At 34.9% G+C, this 22,584-nt stretch overlaps 1 protein-coding gene across 1 annotated transcript in view; it reads left to right on the top strand.

Moving 5' to 3' along the window:
- Nucleotides 1-2,229: 2,229 nt before the first annotated feature.
- LOC130053851 (scavenger receptor class F member 2-like) overlaps nucleotides 2,230-22,584 on the top strand; it is a 36,150-nt gene continuing 15,795 nt past the window's right edge. The window contains exon 1 of the mRNA XM_056161465.1: nucleotides 2,230-2,472. The gene's annotated coding sequence lies outside the window, so the exon portion shown is untranslated. The remainder of the gene's footprint in view (nucleotides 2,473-22,584) is intronic.

The following is a 22,584-nucleotide window of genomic DNA, read 5'->3' as shown; positions in this document are numbered from 1 at the left end:
ATATCTTTATAAAGATACAAATGATATCTCATTACTTTTAAAAACAGCACTTATAACTGTATATGAACTCTAAATTTTTCACATACGAAATGAATTCCCTGTTTGTGTTTTGAGGTCAATTCAAACATTCCGTCCGCCAGTAAGATCTACAAATAACAGACTGAGTTGGTGTATTGAATTCAACATTTTGTTCTATTATCACTAGGCCATCTGAAATTAATTCTAGTTTAGCGACAGGTCTAAAATTAAAAACCTACTAGGGAAGAAAAATATTAACAAACAAGTTTCAAACCAATCATTTATGAATTAAGATTCATCTACATGTATTTTGAGAAATTTGGAACAATGGATACATATCATTAAATTTTAGATGTTTAGATCATTAAAAACAAAACTGTTCTGTTTCAACAGATACATTGAAGTTCTAGTCAAATGCTGTATAAATAGCTTAAGTTTTGTTGCTATAAGTAAAAAGGTAATTGTAAATAAGATATATATTTTCTGTGTTTGACAAACTGTGATTGTACGTGAACCTACACAGGCGTGTAACGTTAATCTTCACCTTACGTTAAACATATAATTAATTTAGGAAACCCCAATTTGACACTAAAAATCTAAGCTACACATTTTAGAAATGTCTATTACTATATTTAAGAGTTTATGATTATTCCCATTATAATATTTTGTCAAAAGAATGTAGGTAGTACTCAACCAAATCCGATTTTTATTAAACCACATTTTTCTATACCAGTCATATTCCTTACAATTTGCTTTAAATAGCAGTAAAGATGATGTTTCTTTGTTGCACTTTTACTCGGTATTTTTCATGTAACTTTTTCAGGCCCCAATAAATGCTACATTGTCAGATTTCCGCATTTCGCAAATTCTATGGTCATTATAACGATCTGGTTTGCCAATACAACCTGTCATTGGGTCAAATGCTATCTGACTTGTTACCCAACTCTCTATTTTGTATTGCTTACAGGAGTTATGATATTGATCACTGTTCGTTATCTCCATCTTTCATGTTCCATATCAATGGTTAGGCCATTATTTGTACTCTGAATTTTATTACGGATTACTGTGTTTACCTGATCAAGATATAGGGCTCACGGCGGGTGTGACCGGTCGACAGCGGATGCTTACTCCTCCTAGACCGTTGATATCACCTTTTGTATATATCCAAGGGTCTGTATTTGCCCAACTCTTTTGTTTTATTCCTTATAGGAATTATGAGATTCATTACTGTTCGTTATCTTCCCCTTTTAATTTCACGTTAGATGTTTTAACACTGCTTTCTGTATTCTAGACAAATCAGGATACATAGATGTTATTTTCCTGGTTGTTTGGTTATTGAGTTTTCGAAAGAATTACCTCGTTCAATTAGTATTACCAGCAGTAATATCTTATTTTGATAAACAATTCATATGTGATTTCAGAAAGTTGTTTTGTTGTTGACTCAGTTCCTTTATGTATTTAGTGCAAAAGGAATAACTTCAAGAAGCCACGATAAATAAATGAATGAAGTGGGGTTTTGACTTAATTAAATCCTTTGAAGGCAGAAAGGCAAAAGATTTGATCAAGGATTGTGTACTGTCCAATTACATAGTCAAGTGAAGATTTTAGAATGGCTATTTATTACTTACGTAAGCCTTTGAGACGGACAAGCAATTTTTAAATACGACACGAACCACCAGCCGTACGTTGACCAACAACGCATTGACCCGAAGGAATAACACAAATGCATACATTGATCTTTGGCACCCTACAGAATACCACATTTGATATTCAAACTTCCTGGTTACCGTCTACAACGATAAACATGACATGCATACACTTGTCTTTCTCATACATGTAGCAGTGGGATTGATTTCGTCATCTGGATACCGTGAGTAAACAGTAATTTTTACATTCATCATATCATTAGTTTCATGACTTGGTATCACTTATTCTTAAAGTGATGGGAAGGTTAAACTATGTTTGAGAACACACTCGCTTGCTAGTAGGATCAATTCTGTGAAAGTTATAACATATTTGGATATTTTGTAGGTTTTAGCTAATCTTTGTTTACATTGTTTAACTCGTGCGATATCCATTGAATTCCAATTGTGTTATGCAATGTTAAAGAAGGTAGATTATCCCTTGCATGTATACAGTATCAAAGAAGAAACAAGTTCTCAAACTGTTGATTAGTTGAGATCAATGATTTCGTTTGCTTTACAGAAATCATATCTCAGAATAAAGAGACCGATCAGGCTAAGGGATTACCCAACTGCCGAAAAACTGGAACATGTCAGCAGTATCAATCCAATCGTGCAGTGGATGGAGACATTAACACGTGTACAAGGACAGCACCTTTTGGAACTACAACTAGTAATCCAGATAAATGGACATGGTGGTATGTTGACATTGAGAAAGTACTCAGCATCTACAGCATCAGTATACAGTTCAAAGACTATGGAGAACAATATGGTATTGATTATCAATAAAATTCAGTTTAAGGATTATGAAGGACATGGTTACAAAGGGATTTATCAGTACCTTTTCCGATTCCCACTGAAAGAAGCTTTAATTTTTTTTATAGTTAACGATATTTCCCAGTACCTTTGTATGATCTCTCTCCTGGATAATATGAGGAGCATGATCCTATTGTCCATACCCCAATCTGCATAAATGATGTAGCACTCTCAAAACATTGATCACTTTTCCGTAAATCCGAGTTTCCTTCATTATTATTTTTTGGTAATATGTGTTATAATGAAGATTCATGCTTGATTTTCACTTACTACACGATTTCAGAATTATTAGGTAATAATTATACGTTATTCCATACAGACAAAATATATTTTTAGTGCACTTTGAGTGGAAATAATTCTTTCAAACTGTGCACTTCATTTGTAGAGTCTAACCACCAGAAATAGATCGATTGATTGATTGATTGAATATTTTTTAACGTCCCTCTCGAGAATATTTCACTCATATGGAGACGTCACCACTACCGGTGAGGGCTGCAAAACGTAGGACTATGCTCGGTGCTTATAGCCATTGAGCAGGAAGGGATCTTTATCGTGCCACATCTGCTGTGACACGGACCTCGGTTTTTGAGGTCTTATCCGAAGGACCACCCATTTAGTCGCCTCTTACGACAAGCAAGAGGATACTGAGGACCTATTTTAACACGGGACCAGAAATATAACTGTTGTATACTACATTGTACATGTAAAATGGAATAGTAAGATACTTTATGAAACTAAAATTTACTTTCCTATCATCAACATCTACCAATCTCAATGTTTTAATTTTATAGGTTTTGGTAAAATAATTCATTTTTTATTTCTTGTTTTTGTCATGCCTTACACTATCTAGTTTGAACACATTTACTGATACAATATGATGTAGAGTTGCTGTCTCAATTGCTGTTAAAGTTAGTTCATGTTGTCACAGATGTTCAACCTGATATATATGACTGGCGTCATGGGAAAAGTGAAAATGTGAAATTTTGACCGTAAGGGCCTTACGGTCAAAATTTCACATTTGCAGTTTTTCTTAAAATTTTATCATGTATCATGTATGCTGATATCACGTTATTTAACGTTTTAATGACAATTTTTGGGGCACATCTGTAAAAATATTAGAAAAGTCGAAGTAAAGAAATTGTAACGTCATACGTCAAATATTATGCTGATTATATTGCGTGTCCATGAAATCAATTCCAATTACTGTCATATATTCATTTCAAACACAAATATTTGATCTTATATTGTGGGGAAAAAGAAACATTATATAGAAATGGTAATATTTTAATTCCCAACGACCTGAACACCGGTGAATTCACACGGAAAGAAGCAACATCAATCTTACTATTCCAGATTAAGGTCACATTTACGCAATCATTTTACTTATGTTTAGAACTCACTTTAAACACAAATATGCATGAATGAATGAATAAATTTAAGGTTAAATAGTAAATGAATAAATATAGTTCAATGTCATTACTTGTCGGCGAGAATTAATTTCTTAGTCAGAGCGAGACACGGTCCATCTTTGACTGGGTCTTTTGTAAACAATCTTGCCTGACGGTACATGTATTTTTGTCTTATGAATTTGATTCATCATGATATAATATAAGTACATTTTGCATTTAATTAGATATATAGTTATCTGACCTTTAGCTAAAACCCGCAGTAGTCTCCTGTAAAATATATCAACAGCTCTGTTTCGACACCATGTAATTAGCTTTTCGTCATACACTTATACATGTATTATTTAATCTGAACAACTATCGCGAATGGATATGACATCTGTATGATGTAATGATAATAATAATAATAATAACAATAATAATAATTGGTTTTGACTGCGGATAACTCCGTTTACCTGTTCAGGATATGGGGCTCACGGCGGGTGTGACCGGTCAACAGGGGATGCTTACTCCTCCTAGGCACCTGATCCCACCTCTGGTGTGTCCAGGGGTCCGTGTTTGCCCAACTACAGTACACGACACGAGTTTTATGCGTGTCCCACGCAACGCGGTGGAACAAATTTGCCCCAAACACGGTGGACCTTTAAAATTGTCGGCACCTTTGAAGTCCTATTTTTCCGCGCGAGCTAGACATTGAAGTCCACGGAGGATCTCCGTGGATACCACCGCGCATCTCCGTGGATGTCACCTGTACCTCCGTCGATGCCACCGTGTACCTCCGTGTGATAAAACAAAGAAATAATTTCCGAAATAATTCACCCAAAAAACCTTTTCGCTTGGCCATCATGCATGCCCCCACCCCATTACTTATTTAGAAATTAGCTATAAATCATTCAATTCTTGTAATTGTTGTTTAATGATACGTTGGTGTTTTCGATACATATCCGTATGTAGAATTCCCTGCAGACGTTCACACCTTTTTATGAAACGCCCAAATTCTCGACAAACACCTGTGTTATTCCTACCACTCGTCGGTACATTGTTTCACGACACGTGCAGCACAATTTCACCAAATAAAAGAAGGGTCATGAACAACGACAATCACATGCCAGTAATTTCAATTTGATAAATAGCAGTTCAAAGAAATGTGTACCATAAACAATGATTTATCTTTACGTAAAGTTTTCATTGTAATTAGGAATATTTGATTAAGGTCAGTTTTATACATGTACATGTTTACATTGGAGATGAATTTCATTATGTACTCAACTGTGAAGCAATGTGAGCAAAGAATCAAATTTTTATCACCTAAACAAATAAATATTTAAGATATCTTTACTTTTAAACAAACCTTTAGAAAACTCCGTACTTTCATTAAGAAAATAATAAAATAAAATGTGCTCCCCTACCTAGAATGCCCATACTTCACATTAGTAATAACACGTTGTTTTTTTTTAGGTTTTTTTTCTAACTTGATAAATACTTTATTACACGCATGTATTATTTACTAAATGTATATATAACAGTTTTTTGTCTTGATATTTTTGTATACCATTGCATAATGGTGATGAGATCCAATAAATTGAATTGAGTACATGTAGTCTTAAAATATCACAAAGTATAGAGTTGACAGCGATTGAAATAAAAATGCAGACGTTTTCTCGTTTATTCAGTAACTCAATAACTTGCGCGTCTTCTGAATGAAAGTTGTAAAACAAACGTACTAGGTTTTGGTCAGTTATAACATAATATGGGGGTAAAATTCATCTAATATCCGCTAGCAATGGGTTTAGAGTCAACTGTGCCTTCGTGGACGAACAATCTCGGCTAGCGAAGATGGAAAAAAAAAGCCTAGATAGTCCGCTTGCATTAACATGTATTATGAAGGTGAAATCGAAGAATTATCCAGTAAATTCAATGATGTTGCAGTATGTATAGCATGTATTTATTTTATTTTTGACTGAGAGGGAGATAGACAGCTAAGCACGTAACATCGTTTTAGAAGGAGGGGGACTCATTCATTAGTCCTAACCCGGACCAGCCGAAACATTTAACATGTAAAGAAAACAAAATGGGAAATAAAAAAATATCAGAATGAAAGGGGATGGATAATTAATCAGAAAGAAATTGTACTTTCAAGATTTATACTGAACGTATTAAACTTCCCGTATCTGCATACATTCATGAATATTACCAATGCTCTCTCTCTCTCTCTCTCTCTCTCTCTCTCTCTCTCTCTTGCTTTCAATATCTAATGCATCTAAAGATTAAATTAAATATTTTAATAATCGATAGCGTATATGAATAAAAGCAAATAATCGTTAAGTCATTTCTGTTTATATTGATATTAGTATTTTTTTCCCAATGAACTAGTTGCCTTTGACATCGAGGATGTACATCCTTAAATATTGATTACAAGCACGTAGAATCGGAGAGGGTGTACTTTGAAAACTTGAAAGTTAAGGATTTAGCCTTGTAGCTTGTAGCGACCTACCCACTGCACGATTTAAGAAATTGAAGCCGGAAGGGAAAATTGAGACAGTTTCAGACTACTACCCCCCCCCCCCCCCCCCCCCCCCCCCACACACACACACACATGCTCCCAATTTAAGGTTTTCGTAATCGGACAATTTAAACACCATTTTTGTTGTTATTTTATTGTTTGTCAAGAAATTTACACAACTTAACCGGCAACATACCCCTTCTGATACATTGAAAAATATAAGTAATGTTAGCACGGGGCTCTATAAAGTTTAATCTGCAGTTTGGTCATACTTCGTCATTCAATAACTTATTCAAAATAAAAAAAAAATGTCTGTCGGGTTAGCGGTACTATGATGTATGACTATAACAATGACCTGTGTATAACTTGTACATTCCATGCAAATTGGAAGGGGTTTTCGCCTCAGTAGAACAATGGGGGTCAGCTAATCCGTGTATTTGAAATCAACAGAAGTGCTTAGCTTCTTGCGGAAAGTGTGAAATATATTGGGTCGGCGCAAGATACCCGTGATCTTGGACTAGATCTGATATCGCGCCGACCCAATATATTTCACACTTTTCATAATAAGTCAAAACCCAAACTAGCTAACCGTAATTGAGTTAACTGTGACAAAGAACCTAGGAATTTGCATGGTATATACTTATTATACAAAAATCGTTGCATTATCCAGACACTCCCGATGAACATTTTTTTTTTTATGAAAACCTCTATCAAAGTACATCGAACATAAGTCTCGGTCAAATGTAATTAATTCGGGATTTTAAAGAGAGAGAGAGAGAGCACATCGGTAATTATTAAATATCCCTATCACATGTTGTACATGTATGTTTTTCATTTACTGAATATACTAATTCGCATTCAAAACAGGAATTGCCTGCAAGTACGCATTATCTAAACATAGAATTTAAGAATATTTTAATGAAGAAAGAAGACTAAAAGAAAAAAATTCAAAACCAGGTTTTCTTAAAAACATAATATATAGTGTTTGGTATCGTTGGAATTGGCTCAAAATGCTGAAAAACAATATAAGTATCAGGGGGGAAAATATTGACATTTTTTTCTTTTCTTAAAATTCCACCCTTATCTCGATTATTTGGCCTGCGGCACATTTTCACATCTCCCGTAAGGCGCCCGTGGCCAGAACAAAGCTCTTAGCAGCTGTGTATATTCGCAAATAACACACACCGTGGAACACGGAGGACACGGTGTATCTCCGTGGATTTTCCACCGTGGTCTTTCCACGGTGGGGTGTATAAAACTCGTGTCGTGTACTCGTGTCGTGTACTGTATCTATTTTGTATTGCTTATAGGAGTTATGAGATTGATCACTGTTCGTTATCTTCACCTTTCATGCTTTATTTCATGCGTCGATATCCATAAACACAGAAAATATGCCACCCAAGCGGAGACAGTGTCAAAAGTAGTTTGTACCGAAAGTGCTTTATCAAATGGGCCTGTGATGAAGCTAATGATTTATCTGACTTTCAATATACACCACACGTATAATATAAATCTTCATATCTCCCTCACTACCATGTAATACATGTAATATAAAATTACCTCCTTATCTATGATATTAATATTCACCCATCGTAAAAAGTGCGTTACTGACATCTATACCAATGTATTATAAATTGGCACTTTGCCAAACATTGGTTTTTTTGCTGGATTTTATTGATGAATTTAGATAATTTGGAAAATACATACAGCATAAGCAACTGCCATCAAAAGATGTTCATATCAAAGACCCTTAATATATATAAAAAGATTTAAGTTGAAACATAATGCAATTGATCTATTGTAGTATGAAAACTGTAGATTTGAGCATTTCACCAAACTTCACACTAATGACAAATAATACAAACCTACACCGTTTTCAGTAAAACTCAACAATATAAGCAATTCATATTTCAAAATGAATAGAAGTTTAACATATTGATAAATATTAGTTCAAGTGATAAAATAATACCCATGTAAAAATAAACTGTAGCCCAAGTAGGATGTGCTGCGACCCCCCCCCCCCCCCCCCTCCCATCAAACACCAAGTATCTTTGCAATCATATCCATAAACTAGTTATCTGCATGTAATGTATTGTTATGTAAACTGTTATTAATATCTAGATAGAAAATAAGTACATGAATATCATAACAAAAATTGTTTGCTTAACATATATGCCCCCGGCCTCAGTTACACTGTATGCGATATGTATACTTCTGAAAATGTTTATACAGTATAATCTGTCTAAACCGGCTATGTGTGGTTCCAAAGAAATTGGCCGGTTTGCACAGAGTCCGGAGTGCAGAATATTGACAATAATGAGAGTTGCTTCCCTTGTATTCACTATCTATGCATACGTGTGTAATGATTGCTAACGTTTTAATATATCACAAAAGAATTCAAAGTGTAAAAATATAAATGTCAGTGTTTTATTGTCGTGCTCATTTGAAAAAGTTTCAATTTTTATTAAACAGTTTAAAATCTGGGAATTATTCGCGCAATTTTCTGTTGGTAAATTGTCGATTTCGTCTACAGCATCGCCGTTATCAAGTGCTACATTATGTACGTTCGTCAAGTTTGTGTTGTGTTCGTTTAAAATTTTTCCTTCCCAGCTTTCATTGTAAATGTATCGCTTTCAACTGTCTCAATTTGTGAAACGGAAAATAATACAATGCCGAATGATCGACCGGACATGGCGAGTTGTGCTAGCTAACTGCATATCATCACTGTCTGACTCGCCGTAGAGCTCCGAGAAGTCCACGAGGGGAAACCCTGCTTTTGGAAAACATAACGGGATTGTTGCCGATTTTGTTTCATTCCAAGAATGTATCGAATTCATCGATTAATTGAACTTTATCTTTTAATGTCAGTTCTCGTCTCTGTCATTAGGGGGAGCACCATTACCTCATGCGTGGTGCTGTCATAATTGAAAAGTGCACCCCCTAAAAATCAGGTTTTATTTTAAACTGATCGCGACTCCTCGCCAGTTGCACTCTTTTACTTACCTGTGGCTTCCCTTGAGACACCCTTTGTGTACACCGCGTGTGATCGACCGAATACCGAAAGGTTGGTCATTGTGGGGTGGCTGGTTTAAATGCGGTAATTAGAGCTAATTACGAGCAGTTGGGACCTTGTGTACACCGAATACAATTGACCGCAACAATTAGGGTGGTGTATCATCGAGGGGCCGGTTTACACAGGATAATTAAAGTTAATTGATAGCAGTTGGGACTGTGTAAGTCGGCCGATATACAGAATACGCAGTATCCGGAGTACAGGGAAATATTAATAAAGGATTTGTTAAAGAAATGTTAGGGACTATATTTTGTGGACGGAATTGACAGAGCGCCGGAGTACTCAGAGGCCGGTTTGGACAAATTATACTGTACTACCACAGTCAAAACACGGAAGTGCCAAGGACATGCATAAAGGGGACAAGAAAGCCGTCGATGTGTTAATTTTTGCTTCTTTATTACATTTCATAAAATTTTGGTTAATTGTTAAAGGTGGAAAATTTCCCTCTTCTCTGAAGGGCCAGCATATATCAATTGTTTGGTATACCCTTCTAGTTGACATCCAATACATGGAGTACATCACTGCATTTGATGATATTTTGAACTGAAAATCACCGGAAGTCTCTAATACCAGTGACCAACACATGCATTAAATAGCATCACTATAAAAAGTTTTCTCAAGATATTGGTCAGATATCGATAAAGTGTTTATTGTACTGCATTACACTTGCTGACCTTTAACCTGGAAATCATTGGGGGTCATCTACTACTCATAGCCATCCAACATATGAAATATCATAACAACTGAGCAACAGGCTCAAGATATTGGGAGGACACCATTGCATATAGTACTGACTACATTACACCTAGTGACTTGTAATCTTTTGACATGAAAATCAATGGGGGTCATCTACTACCAATGACCAACCCCAGTATGGATTATCACTATCAATCAAAGGGTTCTGAAAATACTGGTCAGACACCAATTGTACGGAGTATTGTATTGCACCTAGTGACTTTTGTACCTGAAAATCAATAGGGGTACTTTTCTACTGCAGAAACTGAAACTTTCTAAATTTATTGAAGCTTGTTTAGTGTTACAGTAATCTATGTTGAAATACCAGTAATTAGTAAACAGAAGAATTTATTTTTGCAAAGTTGTGTATTCAACAAATATGGATCATAATGTTACCAAACTACACAATCGTTATTTGTTTTTTAAATTATCATAATAGTGATTTTCCTTCAACTGTTCAGTAATGAATCCTTATTCAGCATGCTCACATAAGACACTTACAGGTGTCCTAACTTATTAATTTTGCAATGATTTTAATTACATTGGTCTTCTGACACCAAAACTTGATCTTAACTAAGTCATGGTTTGTCCTTAGAATAATGGACTACAAGTTTACTGAATCAGGATGGATTGTGTCATGGGATGTGTTCATTGACTGTCAAACTCGCAGTTTTTGTTATTCTCAAGAACTCTCCTTTGTCTTCTATGTCATATGCGAGTCATTGGAATGCATCTTCTGCTCTTCAAGTTCTGAAAAAGGTGTTGAACAAATAATGAAAAATGCATTTTATTTTTCATATTTCAAATGCAGTACACACCCACTTCAATTTGATTAAACTGTCTTTAATCTGCATTTACATGTACAAGATCATTCATGATGCTAGAATTCCACGTACTTAAGGTTGATCGATCCTCATGTGACTTTTCAATATTAATGGTTGAAAGCGGAAAAACTACATTTATATATTGATTTCAATTGCCAGTTAAGGAATTTTTCTAAGAATTAAGTGTAATGACTTAAAGATCGTGTGATTGAACAAAACATTTTAGTCACTGATTAAATTTATGTTTTTCTTGTGTTGTTTTCTTGCAAGCAATGTTATAGTCATGATGTAACAAAGTATGTCATGATGTACCAAAGTATGTATAGATATTAACTAGTCCTCGATTTCTTTAGATCAGAGTCACAATGTCCTTAGTATATATCAGCAATTCTTCAGTATCAATTTTTATCAATAATTTCGACAACCAAAACACCAAAAAAAACATGCAATAAGATATATGTCTAAACACATCACAACCATTTGCTTAATATCAGCTTAAAGAAGGCTTTCAAATGATAAAGATGACCATTTTCTAGACATAATTTTTGAAACTAGGTTGTTCCGATAAGGGCATGTGTTGACCAATATCTGTCTATCGACTGGAACTTCACAGCAGACATGTATAAGATAATACCCAATAATCTGAAACAAAGTATTTCTTAATACTTCGCTCCCAATTACCAATGTATTGTCAGAGCTTTTGAATACTCAATTGACTCTGTAAATGTTTTCTATAATCAAGGCTTTCTAAACATTATGTGTTTAATTACTTATGAAATTTTATCAGAGGTAATTGTAGTACACATTTGATAAACGTGGTAGATGTACAGCCAGATTAATTTTAGTAAAGATAATCTTATTGTAAAACTTATACGGTACCAATTTTGATGTACCAGATGCGCATTTCGACAAATAATGTCTCTTCAATGATGCTCAACCGAAATGTTTGCAATTCGAAATAACAATGAAGTTTTAGAGCTATTATAGTCTTATTGTAATGAATTTTATTATTCGTTTAAAACTGGAAATCACTAGCACAATACCAGTACTTTAGAGCTAGCAGTATCTGTACATTTCCTCTTCACTGAAAGGCTACGAACTTCCTTTGGGAAGCATATGACAAGCATTGCTCCTAGATATGACCATCTCAGCATAATGGTTAGTGACAACACAGATGGAGAAAACCACATCTTCTGTCAAAAACAGCTTCATAAAATCTACAGTTCTCAGAAGAATCGGATCCCATATATCTGAAAGGAAATTGTAAATAAAATCAGTATTGGCCATCACACCCTATTTGTCAGTATTTAGAACACACTCTTGTCATACCTGATAATTAGAGACAGAATAATGATTTTCTGTGTTTTATCTCTTTTAGCATGGTCAAGATAACGAACAGTGATCAATCCCATAATTCCTATAAGCAATACAAAATAGATAGTTGGCAAACACGGACCCCTGGACACACCAGAGGTGGGATGTATATGATACCTAGTATTACATTTCATCACAGGATTGTACAGTAGGGTATATGCCCATACTGTTATCATTACAGACAAAATGATCGGTTACTGTGAACATATTCACGCCTGACGACCTTTGAAAGGTTATAAATAGTGAATGTGAGCAATTGCATGTGAATGAGTATTTCATATTGTTCTAACAGCAATGTTTTTATTCTCGTCCAATGTTATACTGATAATTTTGTGAAAGGGTTATATGTATACAATTGATTGATTGATTGATGTTTTCCGCCACACTTAACAATTTTTCAGTCTTATGATGGCGCCCAGTTTTTATTGGTGGAAGAGAGAACCCAGATACAATGCACCTGGGAAGAGAACACCGACCTTCCGAAAGTAGATTGGGAAACTTTCCCACTTACCGGCGCAAGCGGGATTCGAACCCACGCCGACAGAGGTGAGAGGCCGTGTAATTTTGAGCGCGGAGGCCCCTGCATACAATTGAAATTGCATGGGGAAGAGTATGATAATGCAGAGCTCTAATATCATTTGATTTCTCATGTTGTTCTGACATTTATCCATAAACACATAAGCCTACATATATGAGCTTAAGTACTGCATATCAAGTTAATGCCATTCCTGAGCTTGTAAGGTGTAAGTATATCTTTAAGAATCATGACAAGCATCACTCCTAAAGATACAATTTTCTGTTTTATCACTACATTCATGGGATAAAAATCCTCACCCTGTGGTTTTTGTGGGGGATATTTATTTCTTTTCACGCTCAAATAGGATATTTACCCCCAATTCAGGTCCATTATGGCACATTCCCTCATACGGGACATTGCATCACATGTTAAGTTTAATAATGGGAGTTAAAATCCTATTGGAGCAAAACATTGTATCAAATTTTTTCTCCAATGGGAAGTTTGATGGGAGCGTTTATTGGAGCGAACATTCCACCACATTCTCATGTGATGTTTTTGATTTCAGGTGAAATATCTTAAAAACTACAATAGTTACGAGTGTAAAGTTTGGTGCATGTCTTATGAAAATAAATTTTCATCATTTTTGTAAAGGGTTTATTTGTATCTTCAATAAAAGGGTTGGCGAAACTCCGGACTTTTCTCGTGTCCAGAGTTAAATGTCGCACTGTTAATGATAAATGGTAAAATGGCACATGCATATCAGTATACTATAACGCCATGATTCCATTTGTGAACATGATATCTGGATTGATTTGAATATTAACCAAATATACTTTATTCAACCTCGAGAGGCATCCCATCTGAATGTCAGGTTGTTGCTCCGAATCGAATTCGATCAGGTGTCCCTGTGTCCTCCACATCAGCATCCTTCCAATGTATGTCTGGATTTGCTATTAGACTGTCATTAGCAGAAGAAACCTGAGAACTTCCCTCTAAAGATTGGGAAGTCGATACTCCTTTTTAAAGACGAGAAAATACAATTAAAAATTCTTGGTTTACATATTGGTTTATGTTTTAAAGCAAATTATAAGTTTCATGGTAGTAAAGGACAGTATTGAATGAAAGTACTAGTACCATTTATTAAAAGATAGACATGCCCTATATTTGAAGATATATTTAGTAAGGAACTACACGTGTTAGAAATATATGGAATAATTTTAATAGACATTCCCTGTGTAGTAGAGTGTGTAATGAAAACAAAATATACATCATGTAGGTGTCAGCATGACGTGTTTCATACCGATTGTTAGGTCGGTCTTGGTACACTGATTTTGACCACGGATTACTCCGTTTACCTGATCAGGATATAGGGCTCACGTTGAGTGTGACCGGTCGACAGGGGATACTTACCCCTCGTAGACACCTGATCCCACCTCTGGTGTGTACAGGGGTCTGTGTTAGCCCAACTATATATTTTGTATTGCTTATAGGAGTTATGAGATTGATCACTGTTTGTTATATTCGCATTTCATATACATGGTGGTAAATAATGGAGACTCTGAGAGATTGAATGATTGATTGAATATTGTTTTACGTCCCTCTTGAGAATATTTCACTCATATGGATACGGCACTGCCGGTGAAGGCCTGCAAAATCTAGGCCTATGCTCGACGCTTATGGCCATCGAGCAGGGAGGGATCTTTATCGTGCCACACCTGCTGCGACGCGGGACCTCGGTTTTTGCGGTCTCATCTGAAAGACCGCCCCATTCAGTCGGTTCCTACGATAAGTAAGGGGGAACTGATGGCCTATTCTAACCCGGATCCCCACGGGATTAACTCTGAGGGAAAGAGAATGGTCCCAGATTTAAAGTAGAATTGAATTGGTTCTTCATTGTTCATAGTGTCTAAATGGTATATATTTAGTCGAAATTAGAGAAAATCTAGTCAAGAAGGGGGCACATGCTCATTAGCTCATAGCACACCAGCACCAGCATGTGTGGATCACACGTAATTCATGGTCATAGGTTACTAACTAAATGTATATATATAATAAGTGCATTCAGATAAAAGAGATATATGATTCTTCATTAGCCTGTCATAACCAGTTTTTGATTGATGTTACCCCCCTACGCCCGCGCATTTGGCCCAATCACACATTTCGTTTTTATGTTTGTTACAAATGAAGAAAATATGTCAAATTATGATAATGAATTTGATTACATTACAAGTTAAGTGCTACCCGGGTTGATATAAACTATTTGGTAATGTTACTACAATATGAAATTTAAACTTATTTCGGAAATCCTACAAAACTCTTCATATTGAGGAGATGAGGGGAAAAGGTCTGTTTTAGAGGAAATGTTAAAAATTTCGCGTTCTAGTATGTCCATAAACATCACAAGAATTAAAGTCTTTCTGTGTCAGCAATTTTTAAGTGAACACAACGGGCAACTCAAAAATATCTTTATAATATATTTGACATGATTAGATAAAATGAGTCTGGAAAGCTGTGTACAATTTATTTGGATGCGGCAAAAATATACCTTCAACACATCTACAGATCAATGAATCACCAAAAAACCAAACATTTAATAAGACTTTTGAACCTGAAATGCCTCAAGATGTGAAACAGAATCGGAAAAAAAACGGCAGACAACTGATGAAAACGAGGACGAATAACATTTTGTAAAAACGAGAAAAGTGTTTGAATAAAGAAGAGGAGGGGGACTTTAGAGTTCTTTCGAAAATATATAAGTAGTTTTTCGTCATCTTCTTGACACGGGTTATATTTTCCTGCAAATCTCTAAATCATACAATATTCCGATACTAGTCATAACTAAAGACCAAAGTGAAGATAATGGCATAAATACAGCGATCCTCAACTTGTAAGAACCAGAACACACTACTTGATAGCTAACAGAATTCTTCTTTAAACAATTAAGCTTTCATCAGGTCTAGTAACAAATGAATCGGGCACTATATTGTGTAAAATACCTGTATATTGATGATAAGAATTGCGTTATGTTACAAGAAATTTGTTAGTCATCGTAGTTTAATTATTGATGGGAATAAGGAAATAAAAGTGAAATTGCTACATTTTTTAGTTAGAAATATGACGGATACACAAACTAAATTATATTACAGACGTTCAGAGTTTGAATAAAAGCAATGATGAATACCAAACAGGTATTAGGAAAGGAGCAAAGTTACAAATTGCGAAATTCGTAAAAAAAAAAAAAAAAAACTTCTTTGAAATCAATTAAATGAAATTAGACTATACAGATTTTAGGCGTCAAATGTTATTAGAAAGGGCTAGCTTTGTTGATCAGGACACTTTCGGCTGAATAATGTGCGTTTTGCGAATTTTACTTTTTTGTGAATTACACTTAGTGAATAAACATCGGGCTCGGAATCATCGAAGACCCCTACTCCGGACTGAAATTTGTGAACAACGTTCTAGAATGCAGTTCACTATAGAATTGCGAATAGTGAACTGCAAACTGCGTACTAAAATATAATTGCCTCAATTTGCGTGTTAGAAACATAATAAAATAATTTCAGTTTCAATTTATTTCCGTAAGTTTATTATATGCTGTATTGGTGTATCTATTATTATTTGATTCTCGTTTTTTTTATTGCATGTTGTATTAAATGTGTATGAAAGGTAAAGATAACGAACAGTGATCCGTCTCATAACTCCTATAAGCAATAAAAAAAAAATAGAGAATTGGGCAAACACAGACCCAGGAAACACCAGAGTTGGGATCAGGTATGTTGGAGGAATAAGCATCCCCTACAATGTAAGTCAATTAATTGTGCTGAAGCACACGTGCATGCATGTGTACACACATACATTATTTTGGACTTTTCTATTTTGGACTCACTCTTATTCCTTCATCAAAATATTTTGAAATTTATTCTGAATTGATACATCAAGACTTCTAACATATCAGCATGGTCAACTACCTCTTCCGCACCCACTGGATTTTGATTGGATAATACCCCTACGTTACATGTGGTCTAAAAGTTGTGACATGTGTATATATTGAACTGCTTTACTTAGTGGCGTAGGAAAAATCATTGATATTTTGTATGCATTTGAGATTAATTCTAATTCGATATAAAATATTTCTATGGATTTCTTGTTTTTCAATACAATTTTATAAAATATTAATTTACTGAGACACTTCACGAATTGGTGTTGTGAAAGTTACTGATCAGGAAGGATTGAAGATTGATCACTGTTCGTTATTTTCACCTTTCATATGCACCGTTGATTGATTTCGATTGGATAATGGTTTAACTTCTATAGCTCTTCAATTAATGAAGGAAATACTACTAAGGTGAAATTTTACTGCATTTAATAAAGGCGTCTACTAAACGATCCAATGGATCTTACTAATACAAATGACACCACTCTTTTAAATGAGAGTGTCTTAGTGGAACATCTGTAACGGTCCCCTTTACAATGAAAACCAGTTTCTCTTAATGCTACAAAAGTAGTCCCAAACCAAAATTCTACTCACCATATTTCTTCAGATGTTCCGAAACTAACACACCTGTAAAACAGTACTGTTTCGACAACAGTACTATTTTACAGTTGTGTTACGAATTGATTATAATTGCTAACCGCTGTTCAATCTATACGAGTTTATTATGTGTCATTTCAGTATCCCGGTGTTCCGCAAATTATAATGTCACTGAATAAACACTCACAATAAGAATGTTCAGAGAACAATTAGAATTTGTGAACTATTGAGGGATATATTGTCTGGTATATCATAGCGTCTTCTGATATGTTCACGCAACAGGAAGGAGATAAAAAGTTGAATATTGTTTATATTTCTTTCAGAGGCACTTAATGTCAGTAATGACGAGGATAGTACTACAAATGCATATATTGCTGGCTTAACAATCTCAGTGGTAATCAACTTATTGTCGTCATTTTCATATTATTGAGGTAAGCAAAAAAGTTAGGGTTTTGTATATGCTGCGTTGGTGCATAAATCTTCTGATATATATCATGCCTTCTCTTTATTAGGGTAATCTATAACATAAAACAAGAGCAGCGTTCTTCTGACTACATCACCAGTGCAGAAATATCGCCACCATCACCGCGATCATCACAAGTCAGCAATAACGATGTACACCAGTATCAGGAACTCAACATGTCCAATGATAGTTCATACCAGAATCTGTCTTTAAGAGATCGTTCATGATATGCATTTTAAAAGTATGGTCGTTCACATGCTAAAACTAATTTTTCAGGTGTTACTAATATTGCTGATAATTAATACCGGCACCACTTTATCAAATGACACTTAATTCATGCTATTTTTAATTACTAATGTTTTGTCAATAACGATCCTTTGTTAGTTCAATATCTTTATATTCTCATGTAGGAACTCATGCTTACGCCACAAAATGACTTGTTTTGATTGAAAAATATTTTGGAACATAATAATCTAGATTTTTGTGTTTTGCAAAGCCTGAATATACAAAATAAATGCCCAGATTGTAACACCATGTCTTGCTTCTTGGTGTAGTTCACTGCATCAGAAAGGTGACCGTTATATTCACATACATATTCGGCAGACAGCAGCGTTCATTCTGTTGACTGCATTCGTTCTTAACGTATCAAAGAATAAACTCCAACAAAACCAATTTTCTTTTACACGTGTTCTTTACAATCTTAGAAGTAATGTTAATCCCTAAGTACCATTCGTCTTCACTTTGTTTGACCCTTGACTAGGTATTACAAAACGGCCGTATGTATTTTCTGTTTTATCTTTTAAACGGGTACTAGTATATCTTACTTGAGACGCTTTCAAAATTCTAATGAATTCCACCAGCAATTCTTTTTCAAATACATCACTATAGCAGTTTAATTTTACAGAGCACGATGCATATGCATTCCTTCCAAATACTAAATCCCAAATATCATTAAGTACAATATATGTACCCTCAACGAAGTTAACGTCTTTAAATATTTAAATATCACCGCCTGAATCCATTCCCCTTCCTTCATGAAGTGAATTAAGAATTTTATAGACAATATCACTGTTGAATTGACGAATGGTTCCATGCAACATACCATATCTATCTGATTGTGTCCAGAGTGCTTTTATGTTTTAAGTATGTTTTTATTTTAGCTATTAAATAGTAGAACGGCTTTAATGAAGAATGGGTACAAGTAAAGAATAGTTTTAAGCAAGATAAATAACTAAATAGTGTTCCACAATTTACAGAACACATTCCCTTTGACTCTTGGTTCGAATGCTTTCTCTGAACTATTCTGCACCATCACATTTTTTACCCATGACACAAAGATCCTTGTCGTATTAAAATATTATACATCATAGTAAAACAATTGTGGAAGTTAGTATATTCTAAAACCAAATCAAGAGGAATATCAGTGAAAGGAAATTGTTTTTGATGAACGTGGACTTTTTTTATCTAACAATTTGCAAACGAACGAAAACATGTAAAATCTTAAAAGTACTGGAAATAACGAACAGTGATCAATCTCATAACTCCTATAAGAAATACAAAATAGAGTGTTCGACAAACACGGACCCCTGGAAACACCAGAAGTGAGACCAAGTGCCTAGGAGGAGTAAGCATCCCCTGTCGAATCTAATTAAAATCAGACTTCTTAGATCCGCGCCATATACTCTGCGTAAGAAGATCTGACATAACCTGACTAGGGGTCATGTTCACGTGAACTTCATGTTAACCAATCAGTGCGTCGCCAATGAAATCGTCGGTGTTCACAATTCAAGGAAAATGGATGCGATTGATTGGTATAAAAGAAAACACATCGCGACTAGATGTGGCATCACAATGCACCGTTTACGTCGACTGGCGTTATATTCCTCGCGTTAATTAATTAAACCATTCAAATCGTACCCATCCCTATTCATACATAAATAGCAATTCACAACTAATTAAATTTGGGTGTATTTTATGTTGTACAATTTGTTGTTTGTATGAACAGATTAGATCAGGCATTAGTGAGAAAGTTTAAAATTCCTTATGTGAGAATAAACAATTCTATAGTGCGGAATAAACTTCGTGGGAGAGAGATTAGTACAACTTGTTTACGAATTGCCGGGAACCGCCTAAATAACCATTATTGCCTGTATGGCGCAATCTGACTGGCTGATAGTTTTTATGAATTTTCGAAGTGAAAGGTCGTGCGGACATGAACCTCTATGGGGTTGTCATATCCTATTGTAACGATTGTGAGAGTATTTTAGGATCTGATTTGAATTAGATTGGTCATTGGGTCAAATGCTGTCTTGTTACCCAACGCTCTATTTTGTACTGTTTATAGGAGTTATGAGATTGATCACTGTTCGTTATCTTCACCTTTATAGGAGTTATGAGATTGATCACTGTTCGTTTTCTTCACCTTACATTGTCAACGGAACGTGTTTGGGTTGTACTGCAGGATGGGTGGGAGACTTTTGTAACACATGTAAGATTACGTTTGTTATATCAATAAAATATTATTGATACTTTAAAGTATATATATACATGTATTCCATATAAAATCATATATGACAAGGCACAAATTATCAAAAGATAGAAGTTTTTCGTAGCATGTCCAGCTGGATATTACGGTCTACAGTGTGGATTAACATGTACTGGACACTGTAGATACAATCTGCCCTGTAATTACACCACTGGACAATGTGACTATGGCTGTGGCAATGGATGGACAGGAATACATTGTAACACACGTAAGTCATTTGCCATTATCTTAAAAATTTGTAAAGCAATTATAATACATCTTACAAGTTTCTTGTTATTTCGAATTTTCAAAATTTCAGCTTGAGCATCACTGAAGAGTCATTATTTGTTGAAATGCGCATCTGGTGCATCAAAATTGGTACCGTATAAGTTTTATATTACGACCCCTGGGTCGATGCCTCTGCTTGTGGACTGTTATTCCCCGAGGGTCTCTACAGCCCAGTAGCTAAGTACTTCGTTACTAACTTGACAATACGGATGTATATCTAATTGCTGAAATAAAATTTAGAAATTCATTTAAAAATTAAGTATTATCTTCCTCATGTATAGCTCTTATCCGTGGACGAATTTGCCTCCAGTTTTTGGCACTCTAGTTTTCCGTTTAGCTATTTCAAGGTTATTCTTATTTCGAACTTCCAAAATTTCGGCTTGAGCATCACCGAAGAGACATTATTTGTCGAATTGCCCATCTGGTGTATCAAAATTGGTACTGTATAATTTTTACATCTACAAATTATAGTGGAATATTTAATAGTGAAAAACGGAATATCAATACATTATACTTTTAGACTGATAAAAACATCAACAAATTAGTAAAATAGCCTCGGATGTTTAAAGAAAAAGTATACGCGCGTTCAAGATATTAAATATTCAGATAAAATCATGTGTTATCAGAGTGCCCTGCAGAATCATTCGGTCCCGATTGTGTGTATAATTGTAGTGGACAGTGTCTGAGTTACCTCCCCTGTATTAGGACAACAGGAATATGTGACGATGGGTGTAATCCAGGATATACCTGGAAATTCTGTGACAAAAGTGAGTTGTTTAAATTGTAGTTTTGGAAACATACTTTTACGTTTTGATCATGCATATTTATATTCGTGCGTTGTTTTCTTTGTCTACTTGGACTGTGGATATTACCAATATTTGGTAATGATATTTTGATTTTCCCAGAGTGTCCTCCAAAAACATATGGACCAAATTGTCTGTATATCTGTGGTGAACGTTGCCTTAGTGACTTACCTTGTAACTCGACAACGGGGATACGTGACGGTTACTGTAATGCAGGTTATACCGAGGAACCCACTGAAAAAGGTGTGTTTATTGCACTAACATTTACAGTAGTTAGGATATGATTTGTTACTGTCGTATAGTGCTTCAATATCAGTCCCTTTCGAATATTCTATCCACCAATACAACTCTAGAATTTTCGAAGGAAGTCGAAGCGGAACTAGCTTTACAGCTGCATTACCAACTAATTGTATCTGCTGACCTCTTATAAACGCAAATTGTCATTATCAGTTGTAAAGTACGCCATAGTACCTCAAAATATAAATCAATATTTACACTAAAATCTTCACATTAATTCGCCTGACCGGAAGTAAGAATGAAATAAACTGCTGTCCATTACAACGTGAATGAATGACTTGCCTTCCTAACAGAGACTAGGTATTCTAGACTGAAATGGAAAGTGTTTTAAAACAAATTTTTAAAGTCTTGAAGCATGCAAGTGTGTCATTATAAATCATTGCTAGAGCTGTAATGATATACAATGGATATACTATATTTCTAGCTTTGATTTGTAAGCTCAAGATTAAGAGTTATACGTGTATTTAATCTGGACCTTTAGATACACAATCTGATCAATATAATAACGTTTGAGTTAATTCAATGATACAGATCTGACACAAATACTTTAGTCCAATGATATAAATTTATAACAAAGTATTGATGCTTACAAACTTGAATTCGTTTTCATAGTTCAGTGCAACTCCACAAGTAATGTTCATTTTAAGGATATGAACAGCGATACATTATCTCTGTTTGAGCGTTGTTGAGTCGAAAATGTTATCATGTTTGTTTAAAATATTAATTAGAC

This window comes from Ostrea edulis, chromosome 4 (genome assembly GCF_947568905.1).
Source record: "Ostrea edulis chromosome 4, xbOstEdul1.1, whole genome shotgun sequence".
NCBI classification, from domain to species: Eukaryota; Metazoa; Mollusca; class Bivalvia; order Ostreida; family Ostreidae; genus Ostrea; species Ostrea edulis.
Note: the sequence above shows the minus strand (reverse complement) of the source record. Positions and strands in the feature narration are given on the sequence as shown.